Source organism: Neomonachus schauinslandi, chromosome 10 (genome assembly GCF_002201575.2).
Source record: "Neomonachus schauinslandi chromosome 10, ASM220157v2, whole genome shotgun sequence".
In the NCBI taxonomy this organism is placed as follows: domain Eukaryota; kingdom Metazoa; phylum Chordata; class Mammalia; order Carnivora; family Phocidae; genus Neomonachus; species Neomonachus schauinslandi.
Window position 1 is genome coordinate 55,380,063 of NC_058412.1, and position 16,822 is coordinate 55,396,884.

The window sequence follows — 16,822 nt, forward strand, 5'->3', positions numbered from 1 at the left end:
CAACCCCACCTGACCCACCCCCCGCATTGTTCTCCCATCCCCATCCCCCAACCCCATCAAAATGAGCCATGACCTTCTGAAGAATTGTTTTGGTGAGTGGGTTGGGATGTTCATCCCATCAACACTAGAGGGTTCAAGAAAACCACCGAGGTCTAGCATTAGGGGGAGAGTATAGGTAATTAATTTTTTAAAAATGTGATTTGGACAGAATTTCGATAGACACAAACCCCATATTTCCCAATGATGATGATAAGGGATTAAATCAGAATCCCACTGGGTGTGGTAGTATGAGGAGGAAAAAACAGAGATACTTTTTCTGAGGCCAAGAGCTCTAAAAAAGCTGATATAAAGTGTGACCCTGAAAGGACTCTTCAGACCTGAAGTGTAGATGCTTAGTAGATGTTTACCCAGAAGAATTCTGAAATTTGCACTTCTCTACAAAGAATGTGTCCATGGAGAGATAGTTCAGAAGTAACAATTTTCAAATAATTCAAGAAAACAGTAACAAAAGAGTATTCTTGATATGTATTCTTACTTGTTTTAATCTTCCTGGCCATATTAAAAATCAGAGATCAAGAACTGGCAGGTAATTTATAAATTAATCTGTCCAAATTCCTGATTCCCCATAGGCATAGTTTCATCATAATTTACCCATGAAGAACTAAGACCCTGAAAATATTAAGTTGAAGGTACATGGTTACACCTGTAGTTAACAATGAATGGCAGGGGGAATTGGAAGGTATAAAGTTTGATGTTTTATAAGGGCTTTTAATTCCTGGAGACTTCTTGAAATCACTTTGGTAATCACCTGAAAGAATTAGTATCAGTTTAGTTCTTCAAGGCACTAACCTAGATCAGTGCTTCTCAAACTTGGGCATGCATCAAAGGTGCATGTGAAAAGAACCTGTGAAAACACTGATTTCTGGGCCCTAGCGCTATAGATTCTGACTCCGTAGATCTGGGGTGGGGCCTGAGAACTTGTAATTCCAACAATTTCCCAGGGATGCTGATGCAGCAGATCTGGGAATGGCCTAGATTATTTCTTGGAGTCTATTTCTCTACATCATTTGTTGGGGTCTAACTTTTGATGACTGGTAGGCTGCCTTGGTCCAACTTACTGTATCCAGGGCAGAGAGGAGGTAACTTCCCACACAGGTTGAGGAAATGTGCTATCAGTTCTGTGCTCAGTAGAAAGAGGTCCATAGCATGATGGTGTAAGCAGAGTCAGGGGAGCAATTCAACTCAAACACACTTTCAAAAGAGCTGAGGAAATGATGCATGTGTTTATCTGCTTTTAGAAGGCTTTGCCTCAAGCCTATACTGAACCCTACGGGGTCTGGAGTAGGTATTATTATATCTTAGAAATAATACATGGTTTCTATAAATGTCTTGCTCCCCTCCCTCCTTCCTTCTTCTTTTTCTTCCTTCCTTTTGGAATCATTGAGTTAAAAATTAAAAAGAACATACTAAATTAAATTGACAAAATACAAGTTGGAACTCATCTCAAGGCTATGTACCTTGAAGGCTGCCATTCTGTTTTTCCTGAGCTTTTTGCTAATGGGAAGGAATGGAGATCCATCTTGGAATTTTCCCAGCATCCTTTACAGTGGTAACCTCCTGTGACTAAAGCCCCTACCCTACCCTATCATTATATAAGACTTTGGGGTCTTGCTAGCACAAAGACAAGGACAGCCATGAAAGTCAGGGTTGGGGGAATCATCCATCTCACTGTCAAAGGCATGCATCACTCTGATGCTTCAAGCCCTATATACACACATCATTTTGTGTGATTTATGGCCCTAATTAGATCCCAGTGGCAGTATTCCATCAGCTAACAATGCATATCCTAATCACCTTTTCTTCATACAAATGATTTCCTTAACTTTGCATGCATAACTTAACAGCTTTTATTTTAAAAACTCATGTTAACAGCTTTCCTGTGGTAACCAGTAGGGGTGCTATGATAAGAATCTAATTTGCTGTAAAAATGACTCATTTGTCAAATAAGCATTAAAATAATTGTTCCCCTTTTGACTGTTACCCTGCTGTTTCCAGTCATTTTCCAAAACTAAATTATTTACTCATTTGAAAGTTCAGCTGTGCATATTTTAATTGATATTCCCTCATAGGACTCATATTGTTAATGACAATAATTAACCCGAAAAGGCTGCTAAATAATTATGCTGGAAAGATATGAAGTATTTGCACAAAGTAAAATCAGCATTTGAAAAACTATCAAAATGTAAAACTTTCATATTTTATGGCAAAGCACAGTAATAGTTCATAATCAAATTAAAGAGAGAAAGAGAAAATGTAGATTATATGATTTGATGCAGAATACTTTATGTTTTCAATATAGAAAAGTAGTCTAGCTAACAAGATTACTCTGTCATCTCAGTAAGCTCCTAATATTACTATTCTATCTGGCAATATAATTGTTCTCCAACACTTAGCATGGCTTGAATGGGAGCAAACTAGCTCTTAATAACAATACCTAACACATATTCACTGCCTCTCTGTTAGATAAATCTCCCTGTGATGGGCTTAACAAGCTCCACACACTTCCAACAGAGACACAAGCACTAGATAGACCATACCCCTTTCCCCAAGAATGCAGCCGCCTCTCAATTTGCCGGGAAGTTCTCAGTGGAAGTGGCAAGCCATTGGGACCCAAAGAGAGCCAAATTCAGAAAAGCGAGCTGCTGTCCCTGAAACCCTGTCAAATCAGACAAAGAAGGAACCACAGTGAGTCTTACACTTATTAATGTGTGATCCTTCCTGGCCAGTCTACCAGGTTTCTAGCCCCTAGAATCCCACAAGGCTGACATTCCCATGGTGATGGCTGGAGACCATTTACCCAAATGGACAGTTAGGACTTCTACACTCCTAGGAGTCTTGAAGTAGGGGTCAGGACCTGACTATGTATGTTCCACAAATGCTTCTGAACTAAAGCAGAAAATAGTTTTATAAAAGCTACAGAAGAGCTAGGGCTTCAGTTAAGGTCTCCACTGGTACATTGATATATGCCTCCCAGATGGCAAGAAGAGCCAAAATGAGTATCAAGAAATGCCTCTGTCATTGCTTCAACTCCCTTTATTTTTACCTTACAGTTGATATCACTGGTAGCACGATAATGTTGTAATAAAAGTGATAATACTTGGTATTTATATAGTTCTGTTTATTTTTGCTCACAGGTGCAAAGACTAATGCTAATGGAAGGAGGAAGAATAACTTATGAATACACAGCCATGCCCGACTTCCACAAATATCTCCTGCAAGCACTGAATACATGGAATAAATGGATGGGTGAGTATGGTGCTAATTATGCTTGTCATCAAATAAAATTGCGACTTGCACAAAGAACGAGATTTGATTTTAACATACATCTAGATTGTTCATTTGTCATTATCCATGTCACTTCTTCAATAGTTATTCTTTCCATAAACATTAATTTAGCAGCCACTTTGTGCTTAGTACCCACAATATAGTGGCCAACAGGACAGACAGAGGCCCTACCCTCAAGTTGCTTACATTAAACCAAAGGGTATATGAGTAAATTTATTTCTAGGCAAGATGGTGAAGAGTGACAATATTTTGATGCAGTTCCTCTCTCTAAATCTGTGGAAATAATATAAAGTAATAACTGAGCCCAATAGTTAAACATTCCTGAACCAGAAATGCAAAGAAGTATACTTAGCTAGAGCAACTGGCCAATTGGCCTCTAGGTGTGGAGGCAAGCACTGGAGTCAGAAATTCGACTCCATATAAAATGAGAGGTTGAAATTACAGGACTGAGCAGAGACTCCCCTAATGATGAAATAAAACCAGGAGTAGGGGTGGGAGACTTCTGCCCTATTTTGCCTACGTCTATGGCTATGGCTCTAAAGAGCAGGACAGAGGCATATTCAGCTTCACAAACAAAAACTGAGCTCAGTCATCCACAAATCAGTGCCTGGACCTGTCACATTCCAAATATCATCTTAAAGAGAAGTAAAAAATACTATTATTTTAAGACTTCATCCTGAACTTGGGGCAGAGAGAGCCAAGGGTAAGGTAGAGGAAACCACAAACCCCAGAAACCCACTAGACAAGGAGAGGTGATCACAGAAAAAGAGAAATATAGCTCGGGTGGGTAGAACCCACTCAGAATGAGCCTATGTAACAAAATTTTAAAATATATGAGGTAATCTAGTGCTAAGAAAGACACCTAAAGGGCGCCTGGGTGGCTCAGATGGTTAAGTGTCTGCCTTCAGCTCAGGTCATGATCCCAGGGTCCTGGGATAGGGTCCCGCATCGGGCTCCCTGCTCCTTGGGAGCCTGCTTCTACCTCTGCCTCTCTCTTTCTCTCTGTCTCTCCTGAATAAACAAATAAAATTAAAAAAAAAAAAACTTAAAAAAAGAAAGACACCTAAAAATTAGCACTAGGAATGCGAATTCAAGCAAGATAGACTTGATTTTATGGAATAAAAGACTTTAAGTTAAAGGTACTCAACTGAAAATGAAATAATAGTCTGTTTAAAAGGGAGCAAAAAATTGTGAAACAAGAACAGGGATAAATAACATAAGAACATGAGTCTGGAATTAGAAATAAATATAGTCATTAAAATTATAAAAGAAACTTATATAGACAGGACAAAATCAAGAGCAGAAATCTGGAACTGGAAGACATTATTTAAGAATTTGTCCAGAACAAATTATAGATTATAGACTGAGATAATTTATAGTAAGAGTCAGTAAACTATGACCCATAGGCCAAATCCAGGCCTCTGCCTGTTTTTGTACAGCCAGCCTGTGATCCAAGAGTTATTCCCACAGTTTTTAAACACTGGAAAAAAATCAAAAGAAGAATATTATGTAACACATGAAAATTATATGAAAATTTAATTTTCAGAGTCCATATATAAAGTTTTATAGGAACATAGCCACACTTACCTGTTTACATATTCTTTATGATCACATGTGTTTATGACTACAATGGTAGAACTGAGTAATTGCAACAAGAACAGAATGGCCCACATAGCTTATTTATGTTTACTATCTGGCCTTTTACATAAAAGGTTGTACATCCCTGATATAACATTCCATTTTAAGAAAGGAGAAAATGGCACATAACATATATTTGAAGAAATAATGAGAGTTTTCCAGAATTAAAGAAATATTTGGTAGTGAGAGAGATTTAATACTCTGCTTCTTAACTGTTCCTTATTTTAAGAATATTGATGGGCATTTGTTGGGTCATCACTGTGTTTTACAATCTAAGGTTCACAGCCAATTGTACTATTTCACTGAACTGACCAATTAATTAGACAACTCATCAATCCAGTCAACCATCTGTTGTTGGTTCACTGAAATGATTGTTAAATTTTGCTCAGTGACATCCAGAAGCTCAAATCTTATAAATATCAAAAACTCTCTAGGCTCCTACCCATCCATCTCACCAAATTTGTGTCCTCTCCTGAGACATTATACCATGAGTTATCTTGCTCACTTAATTCCTACTGTCAGCCATGCCCTTCTGATAGTTCATGTTGTTGCCTTTCAAGTTGCAATCTTTTAAGATTCAGCTAAGACATTATCTTGCTCACGCAGTATTAATTCTGCAAATATTTTTTCAGTGTCTGCCATGTAGCAGGTGCTCTTCTAGGTGCTCAGGAGATAACTAACAACCCCTGCCTTCAAGGATCTTACTATATTTTATAGTCAAGCAGATAATTAAAATACACAGTAATAAGTTCTGAAACCAGGAATAGAAGAACAAATGAAAAGCAATTAACATTTGGGGGCTTGGTGCCATCAAGGCAGCTTTCTCAAGGAAGATGGAACACTAAAGATGAGTAGGAGTTAGCTGGACAAGCATGGTGAGGGGTAGAAGAGAGAATTCTAGGCAGAAGGCATATCATGTACAAAGGCCAGGGGGTAAAAAAAAATGCACAAAATTTCAAAAAGTGTGTGCAGCTGGAAAGTAGAGGCTGACTGGGGATAGTGGGGTAGTCATAAATGAAGCTATGAAGCAAATCAGAACTAGATCATTAAGAACCATTTTAAGCCTTATAAAGAAACCTGGAGGGGCACCTGGATGGCTCAGTTGGTTAAGCATCTGCCTTCGGCTCATGTCATAATCCCAGGGTCCTGGGATCGAGCCCCACACTGGGCTCCCTGCTCAGCAGGGAGCCTGCTTCTCCCTCTGCCCCTCCCCCTGCTTGTGCTCTCTGTCATTTGCTCTCATTTGCTGTCTCTCAATTAAATAAATAAAATCTTAAAAAAAAAAAAAAAGAAAGAAACCTGGAAATTCTCCAGAGGCATAAGGGGAAATAGGGCATTAGACAGAGCCATGTGATCATATTTAAACTTTAGAAATAAGTATTTCTCTGGCAGCAGTAAAGAAGGATTGGTGGGGGCAAGACAAGCATGGTTGCAGGTAGAAAAGTTTGGATGCAGGGAGCTGTAGGACTCAAGATAAATGAGAAGATGGTTGGCCAACACAGGTAAACATGGTAGAGGAGATTTGTCATAGCTGTCATGAAAAACAGGATAAAGAGAAAGAGTTGACTGGGAAAACAGAAAAAAAAAAAAACTGCTAAGCATATCAAGACTGGAGACCTTGAATTTTAGCAGCACCATCTACTCAGCAGCCTGGAGTGGAAAAGACAGTGGATCAAGAACCGATGGTTGGGAGTATTACTTGGCATATGTGATAAAAGGATAATGAGCCCCAGGAATTAGAGAAGCTTTCAAAGGAGTGGCTGAAATTGGAGCATGGGACCAGTATGAGTAGGACACCAAAATCTAGAGGGTAGCCATGGCAGTAGGTAAATAAAACCAAGTGGAAGCTAAAACAAGGAACTGAAGCAATAAAGGAAATTCGTGGTTAGGGGGGTTACTGGGTCATCAAGTGGATGGTATCTTCACCTGGGATGATGGATCCAGGGATAGAGAGGAAGATTTAGTCAGATGCCACTGTCTTCACTGATAAAAAAGGAATGACACAGAAGGTGAAAATGTATAATAAGGAGAGGCAGAGGAGAGTAAATTGGATGGCATGAGTCTCAAAGGAAGAAAAGTGATTATATATAATAATGGCAAGATCATAGTCTAAAAGGGACCCTGAAGGACTCAAGAAGATGCTAATAGTATCCCCTAGACTGGAGTCATGTCATGTGGAGTGGTGAAAACTAGCTGCAGAAGAAGCCATCTGCTTAGGGGAAAGCCAGGTTTTAACTAACTAGGATGTAGATTCCAGTCTATGGAAGAGATGGAGAATGTGTAAGAAAGAATTTATCCCAAAAGGGAGATTCTAGGAGCCAAGTAGAAAGGTTTGGAAGGAAGAGAATTCCAGAGAGATTGGGTCAGTTCAGTTTATATCATTCATTCATTCAGTACCTTCCAAGTGGTACACCATGTGCTTGGTGTTGAATTTGTATATACAGAGAAGACATGGACTCCTTCCCCCAAGACATTCTTCATCCATTCATCATAAGCTACACAGGAGTTCCCTCTGAGCAGCCTCTCCACAACTTCATGGTGGATGCTAAGACTACTGGGACATTTCCAAGAGGAGACCGCAATTCACTGCCACTCTCCAGAGCAAAGACATGAGATGATGTAGGCACTGACTTCATGAGTCTCCTTTAATGGTTCCAAGGCAATCAGAGGTAAGGCAGCATAAGCTGCTACCAAAGCTCTGTACCAAGGCAAGAGAAGGGGAAAAATCCTATAACAGGTATTCCAACATCTTAAGGTGCCAACAAATGAGCAAAATGAAAAACCATTAACTTCACCATCGCAGGAGTAACTGCTCTGTTCATGTGAACAACTTCTTCACCAGATTAAAAGCTCCTCAGAACCAGGAATTGTGTCTTATTTTACCTAACTATACTCAGCACAGTACCTGGCACATAGTAGATACTCAATAAGCATGTGTTGAGCTGAAACAAACTGAACTGATATTTGTATGATATTTAACAGCTGATCAAGGAGCTTCACATTAATTATTCCAGGGTTATAAAAGATTTTTGCTAATAAAAGACTTATTCTCATAGCTCTACTTTCTTGAATGCTCCCTACCAGATAGAATCAGCATAATTATTTCCTTCATTTTACAGGTGAGAAAAGTGAGGCTCAAAAGTTAAATGACTTTTCCTGGGTTATAAAACAGGCTACTGGTGGACATAGTACTAGAACCTGTTAAAGCCTGGACAATTTGACACAAAATATTGTGGTGCACAAGGAATTCATTCCTTGATGGTCAGTTAGTGTATTATAATAGTATTGACAGTGTATTATTATAATAGTACTGTGACAGTATTGATAGTATAGTAACGCTAATACATAAATATTAACAATAATCAGGAGTGCACTAGTTAAGATAAGCACCGGGGGTTGTATATAAGTGTTGAATCACTAAATTGTATACCTGAAACTACCCTTACACTGTATGCTAACTGACTAGAATTGAAATAAAAACTTAAAGAAAAATGAATAAAATAAAAAAATAAATAAAAACAATAATCATTTACTGCCCTCTCTATTCCATACCAGGTTTTACCTATATAATCTATAATACAAAAACCTATAGGATCTCTATCATTATTCCCATTTTATACATAACGAAACTCAGAATCAGAGAGGCTAATTTATTCAAGGTCACAGAGCAAGAAAGAGATCTATTTCAGCTCCAAGCTCAAGTCTGTCTGTAGCCAAAGACTGAACTCTTTCTCTCATCCTATTCTGCCTCACAAATCATCTCAAGTCAGTCCCTGAATGCTATCTTGCCTAAATCTTCATCTTCAGTGTTCTGAAATTCATGGCCAGAAAGAGTTTTGGCAGTTTTGTGATATGAGTGCTGAAAGCCAACCATACTTACTGACCATTATTCATTATTACGTACGGGATAAATAAAAAGGTGAACAGAAAACAGAAAGAAAAGATATTTATTCATTCTTTCTGCCTTTCACTAAGTATTTAGTAGGTTTTCACCATGTGCTGGTCACTATTCTAGGCACTGGGGATGAAGAAGGGAATGAAACAGAAAAAATCCTGATCCTCATGGAACATATATTCTAGCAAGTCCCTGTCCTCTCTGTCCATAATACCCATAACCAGAAAAAAAGTCCCGATGCACTCATACAGAGATGTCCCTACCTCTGCAAATGATGCTCATGCTCTTGGGCTCCCAGTCTTGAGGAGAGGCAGGCCATTTTTTAATCAGAGCCTGTGTAAGGATGTCCAGGGATTGGATTTTTACAGGGCCTAGAAAATGGTACCTACACGGCCATTTGAGAGAATTTGCATCCATCATTCCCATTAGTCAGAGGGGTGTGCATATAAGTGAAGAAAGCAGACGGTGAGCAAGCCTCAAAAATGCAGAGGCTAAACCACACGTGCTCAAAAGATATACTGCTCTCCTGATTACAGCCTCACAGTTTACTGTGTACTGAACTAAGGGTTATGTTGGGATTGTGCCTCACAGCCTCAGTCATCAGAAATGGTTGTGTTTCCTTTTAAAAGGCTATAGTAATGCTGCTTTCCCCCCTCCTCCCACAAGGGCAGTCCTCCTCATTGCCAAGCCTATTTTTATGGTTCATCTCCAAAACAAGTGCAAAATAGTGTTGGCCTCAGATGAGCCCTCCCTCTTGCTGGCCACTGGAACACCATCCGCAAGTTGAGTGGGAACAGAAAACACTGCAGGTTAAGTAACTCATTACTAATATTTTCCTTGAGCTCTGAAACTTTTTAAACAAACAACAACAACAATTGTATCATAATAACCTTTCAGAGGTTAACAGCCAGCAGGTGGTCCAGCTCAGTCTAAATGCAAACCAGACAGCTGTTTGATTGTAAACTGTTGATTCTTATGGAGATCTGGGGAAAACTTCTTGCCGAAAAAGGGTCTTCTCTTAAAAATCCCTAATGAATCAACACATAAATGTCAAAATGACAAAAATAAGGAAGTGTGTCATAGACTAAGCATTTTAATGTCCTTTCTGGCTTCCTCTAGAGTGTACTCTGGATCTAGCCACATTTAATGGCACAGATTCTTAAAGAGGTGGTGCACAGCATGAATTTTTATGACTCAAATAAAACTTGGAGAGGGTCACTTTCTCTGCCATAGTCAGTGTCCTCAGCAGATGTGTGGAAGGCTGTTTCAAACCAGCCACCAGTGCCAGTGTTTTACCTGGACCCAAAGGCTGTAAGGAGTGCACACATGACGATGTGAGGAAACCCTGAGGTGTGCAGCATTATCCTGTTTGTCTCCAAGCTGTTAGACATGGCAGCGATTCCCCTGGGAAGCCTTGGCAAAGTTAAGAGAAAATTCCAAGGGCTGATAAAATGGTTTGAGAATGGTGGATGAAAAGTTTCTAATCAAAACCTTATATTAGCACCATACAGCCCCACGATTGATGGCTAGGACTGTTTTCTTCCCTTGATGATGAAATGGGACAAAAGAAAATTATTCCCTAAATCAGTATTTAATTACTGGTCTATTATGTTACAATCAGAAACATTCAGAAAGCTCAGGAAAAAAACAAATTTTACCTTTTTATACTAAAATCTGCAGTGAACGATGAAATGCAAAACCTTAAAACTCCAAGGAAAAAGAGCTACAGAATGGCAATCACCCATGTTTTCTTAAATAAAAGAGAAGGAACAAAAATGGAAAGTGTAGAAAAGAGAGTTTCACAGCTCCCAGTTTAGTTGCAATAAATTGGCAGAAAGATGAGATCAAAGAATGTGTAAAAAAAATACTTTTTGGTTTGACCCATGTTTGAGGGAGTTTTCTGACATGACCTTATAAGCAAGCAGTGCCAATGAGCCAAATCCCCAGAGGTAGGACGGGAGGCAAAAAATAAGGAAGCACCCAAGATATTTAGCAGGTCCTTGACACTTCTAGTTTACAAGAAGAGGAATATGAGGATGGTAGTGCTTCGTTCTGATAAAATAGAGTGTAAAGCCTTTTGAGGGCTTTTTATACCACATTAGAACCAGGCTATGGCTGCTTCTCAATTCCGGGGGGGCTCTGAAGGTGAAACAGCTATAATTTAATAAATATTCACTGAGGATCAACATACAACACATAATCTGCTAGGCAATCTGGAGCTACAAAAATCAAGACAGTTTTGACCACTTGCTGCAGATTTCAATCTCCAAAGAAAGAAAAACCCATGAATAATCAGAAGATAAAACATAAAGGCATGAAAACTCTCTGCATTTCATTATCATGTTTGTTATACTTACAATTATTATTTAGTTAGGGAGCATCCAGGAATGCTACACAGGGAGACAGACTTTGAACTTGACCTGAAAGTTTGAGAAGGATTTCAATCATGAAGGTTAATTCCATAGTAAGCTAAGAAGCTAAGGTTGGTTGGGATTCTTCTCATGGTTCATGCAGCTATATTCAGCGGGCATCTTGACGGGACTGGAAATAACCAAGGCTTTACTCTCAAGGTGAAAGTCTTGATGAGAATGTCTACAAGGCTGGGACCTCTCTCTCTCTCTCCCTCTGTGTGTTCAATCCAGGAGGGTAGCTGTATCTCTTTACCTGGTGGCTCAGAACCCCATGACAGCGAAAGCAGATGATGCCAAGCCTCCTAAGACTCAGACCCAGGACAATGTCATTTCTGCCATATTCTGCTGGTCAAAGTAAGTTAGAATTAATCCAGGTTCAAAAGGAGGGGAATGGACCCCATCTCTTAAAAGGAGGAGGACATTATTGTTTAAGAACCAGAGAAATTATGGGTGACTATCTTTATAGGAAAACAACCACATTTGCCCACAGAAATTATTTGATATTTTTTTAATCTGTAATAATTACCAGATTTATTCCCCTGGCTAAGAGATCCAGAGGTAATTTGAGGTTTACATGTTTTTATAATTATTCTATGAAGAATTTAGGTGCCCCCATTACCCTTAGAAGCTGGTTGCAAATTATTTGACTCTTAATTATAAAAATTTAATTCTTTGTGTGTGACATGACATGTATCCATGAAAAAATATATATAAGCAAAAAGAAAAAAGCTCACACCTCACAGAAATAAGCAGTTAAGTTTTGATATATGTATGTATGTATGTATACACACACCCATGCATACATACAATTTGGGATTTAATCCTACGTATGTGAGCTGATACTAAATATACTGCTTTGTAACCTGTTATGTTTTACTTTACAGTATAAAATGAATATATTTTTATGCATATATGTGTAATTTTCCAATTAAACAGACCTGTATAATGGGTCAAATACAGAATCCAGTTAGATGCTAGTAACAAGGAAATGATCTAAAACAAAATTCTACCAGATGATTAAAAGTCAAACAAAGGTCAAAGATACATCAGAAAATACTAACAGAAAGAAAGCAGGGGCCAGATTTTAATATCAGACAAAAAAGAATTCAAGGCCTAAATCACACAGGATAAGGGCAACTGCATGAATGTCTTTGCTTCCAATGCATCATCACAAACTTGTTTCTTACTCTTCCCTAAGCTTTTCCAACTCAGCTACTCCTCTTATCCTTTCTTCAGGGTCCAAATGCCTCATGGGAGTTTCCTCTTTTTTTATTTTTTTTATTATTAACATATAATGTATTATTTGTTTCAGGGGTACAGGTCTGTGATTCATCAGTCTTACACAATACACAGCGCTCACCATAGCACATATCCCTCCCCAGTGTCCATCACCCAACCACCACATTCCTCTTATCCCCTCTCCCCTCCAGCAACCCTCAGTTTGTTTCCTATGATTAAGAGTCTCTTATGGTTTGTCTCCCTCTCTGGTTTCATCTTGTTTCATTTTTTCCTCTCTTCCCCTATGATCCTCTGCCTTGTTTCTCAAATTCCACATATCAGTGAGATCATATGATAATTGTCTTTCTCTGATTGACTTATTTCGCTTAGCATAATACCCTCTAGTTCCATCCACGTCATTGCAGATGGCAAAATTTCATTTTTTGATGGCTGCATAATATTCCATTGCATATATACACCACATCTTCTTTATCCATTCATCTGTTGATAGACATCTGGGCTGTTTCCATAGTTTGACTATTGTGGACATTGCTGCTATAAATATTGGGGGGTAGGTGCCCCTTCAGATTACATTTGTATCTTTGGGATAAATACCCAGTAATGCAATTGCTGGGTTGTAGGGTTGCTCTATTTTCAACTTTTTGAGGTTTCCTCTTTGAACCCCTGGCAAGGTTGGGTCAGCCCTCCTCTAAGTTTTCCCTCTGCTTCCTGGCTTACACCTTCCGAAGGTTGAGGATTTCCTTCTGCCTCCTGTGGTACATCTTCTGAAGGGGGTTCTGCATCCACCTTTGGTGTGTTCTGTGGTTTTCCTTCATTTTCTTCACAAGATTTTTTGCTTGTTGAGTACTTTACTGTTATTTCTTTTGAATAAATTAATCCTGAAATGATGGGGGGCACTTTTGTCCTTCTCCAGCAATATAGAGCTGCTATAAGGAAACAGGCCCTGGACTTATTATAAGCTAGTTGATATATTTCTTAAGTCATTTTTAACCTATAGATTATTCCTCCATATTATTTTTCCTCTTGAAAAATTTTTTTTTGTTTATTTAAGAAATCAGTTGTCCTCTAGAGTTTCCCAGAGTCTAGATTTTGCTGATTGCTTCTCTCTGGGTTTTCTAGTATGTTCCTCTGTTCCTTTTATTCTCTGAAAATTGGCCATTAAATCTAGATGCTTGATCAGATTCTGGTTTAAATTTTTTTTTTTCCAAGATAGAACTGTGTACCTCCACTAAGAGGCATAAAACCTGGTTGTCTTTTTTGTTGTGATGTTATTGGGTACTGATGATCATTACCTAGATCAGGGGTCTGCAAACTACAGCCTATGGACAAAATCCAACCAGTGTACTCTGTTTTTATAAATAAAGTTTTACTGAAACACAGTCATGTCCATTTGTTTACATAGTGCCAGTGGCTGCTTCCACACTCCACTGCAGACTTGAGTAGTTGCAACAGAGACTATAGGGCCCACAAAGCCTAAAATATTTGCTATCTGGTCTTTTATAAAAAAAGTTTGCTGACTCATCCATTTTGCAAAAATCGTGATTTTCTAATCTAATTCTACCATTTCTTCTTTTTATTAACTGAAACATTCTTATAAAGAGAAACTTCTTATCAATTACCTGGTTATCATTAGGAACAACAGGATACATGCTAGATTCTTTCTCTCTACTTACCAGTTTTTAATATAAGGTAGCTTCCTAGTATTCTCCAAAGGCAACCAGTGAGGCATTGAGGGTATTTCTCTGTGTGTGTGTGCATTGTTTTAAAGTACCATTATGAACCCATGGATTTAAACACATTCTCTATGATTAAATCAATTGCATTCAATTCTTATTAATGCTTAAAATTGTTCCTTCTTTTCTAAGTAGTTTATTTAAATTGTCTCCTGAGTCTTTTTAAAATAATCCACGTATTATTGACAGTTTTCTTACTATCTGGTCTAACAAGATGTTCCTGGCTAATCCTGCACATTTCTTTCCGCATACATGGAATTATCCATTTCTCCAAGGAGATGTCATCCCTTGGTAAGAAATGGTATTTAGTGAACAGAATCCAGATGCATGGGGTACACATCGATACTGGGGTAATTATTATTTCCAAGTCTTTTTTGAAAATATGTCTTTTTTTTTTTTTTAAAGAAAGAATATTAGTTTTACACTGATTCCTCCGATTCAAATTCAGGACTATGGGATTTTTACTTTATCTCATTGATCTCACATTTCTTTAAATAAACTACTGTGAAAGTCAACTTAAAAAAATAACAAAATAAAAACTCATTTGAATTATTCCATATCAGCACTATCACCAATACTATGATTACCAAAAAATTTAATATTTTTTGTATGTGGTTATTTTTTCTATTGGAGTATGTTCCACTGGGGTTATCCAATCAAATCACTGTTTGAAAGTTAAGCTTATGTTTTTGATGAAAAAGGACATTTTGACATGATCATTTCAAAACAACTGAAATTACTGAAGCATTGTTTTTATTTCCAAGTAATATTTGCAACAGAAACCAGGGTCCCCACCCAATCTCTGAACCACACCCCCAGACAGGATTATGGATGGGGTGAGGCTCAGAAATGAGGTGTGTCCATTGCATACATTACAAAAAAACAAAAACAAAAAACTGTTCCTTAAGAGGAAATATCATGTTCTTTCATTGTATTTTTTAAAGTACGAATTCCTTAGGAGGAGTCATAATCCAAACTATTACTAGTAATTTACCCTTTCATATTAATGAGCTCTGCTAGGAACAGGGGAAGAAGTTTCAAGTCACTAACAAGGGAAGGGGAGTCAAAGAAGAATGCGAAGGAAAAGAGAAAGGCATGAAGATCCTTACATTGCAACTCAAAAATATTTCTTTCGGTGCTGAATCACTATACTGTACACCTGAAACTGATATCACGCTGTACATTAACCAACTGGAATTTAAATAAAAACTTAAAAAAAAAGGTTTCCTCCACTCCAGCAACCCTCAGTTCGTTCCCTGAGATTAAGAGTCTCTTATTGTTGCTGGAGTGGAGGGGGATGGGAGGGTGGCTGGGCATTGATGGACACTGGGGAGAGTATGTGCTATGGTGAGCGCTGTGAATTGTGTAAGACTGATGAATCACAGACCTGTACCTCTGAAACAAATAATACATTATGTGTTAATTTTAAAAAAAAGAGTAAAAAGCCAAAAAAAAAAAAAAAGTTTTCTTCATCTTACTTTTCCCAAGGGTCACCCATTAGAAGGCAACCAGATAGAGAAGTAGGAATGATTTCATGAAAGTCAGCATTCTTAAGCTTCCTTTAAATCACCAAATTGCTTTTGAGAGGTGTGATTTCTTTCTTCATAGGTATATTTCTGCTTCCTTCTTTTCTCCACACTTTGTCACCAACTAGACCCCAAGGCCTGCCCACCTGCTTGTACTCACCAACCTTTGTCCCACATTTTTCTTTAAGCTCTTCTTTCCAGTTTATCTCTTAACTCAGGCAGATGGAAAGCAAAACCACCCCTCTAGCAATAGTGGCTGCCCTGACAAGGCCTCCAGCCTGCCCAGAGCACCCAAACCAGTTTGAGTTTAACCCCTGACTCATGTCTACAGACAGACAGACCATGGAGTGACCTCCAGAATGACCAATAACTACCTTTACTTCATTATAATACTAAAATCTATGCCCAAGGAGAAGTATAAGCCTCATTTACATAACATACAATGTGTGTACAGGCATGTTTCCTTAAGGCACATGCACAACCTTATGCCTGCCTCTACATCCAATGACAAGGTTTCCCTATCCAAATATTCATCCTGAACCTAAATAAAAGGAACCCATCTGCCCTTGCTCTGGGAGTCACAGTTTTGGGAGCCATTTCCCTTGATCTCCTTATTTGCTGCAAATAAAAGTTTTCTTTGTGTCACAACTCAACCTGGTACGGTTTCTGACTCACCAAAAAGCGAACTCATGTTGGTTTCGTTACACCTTCCCCTGCCTCCCACTCTTCCCCACTATGTCTTGAGCCAGGGATTGCCAAACTATAACCAACAGCCAAACCCAACTACCACCATTTTTTGTAAATAAAGTTTCATTAGAACATAGTCAGGCCCATTTGTTTATATGTTGTCTATGGAGGCTTTCACACTCTATTGGCATAAATGAATAGCCCAGAAAGAGACTGGGAGAAAGAGACCACAAAAACTAAAATATTTGTTATTTGGCTCTTTACAGGAAAAGTTTGCCAACATCTGCTCTAAACTATGGGCTGACACTAACTTCAACTTTTTTGGGATATGGCTCAGCCTTTCTGAGC

At 38.4% G+C, this 16,822-nt stretch overlaps 1 pseudogene; it reads right to left on the reverse strand.

Moving 5' to 3' along the window:
* Window positions 1-12,395: 12,395 nt before the first annotated feature.
* On the reverse strand, window positions 12,396-16,478 carry LOC110588747 (annotated as a pseudogene).
* Window positions 16,479-16,822: the final 344 nt, after the last annotated feature.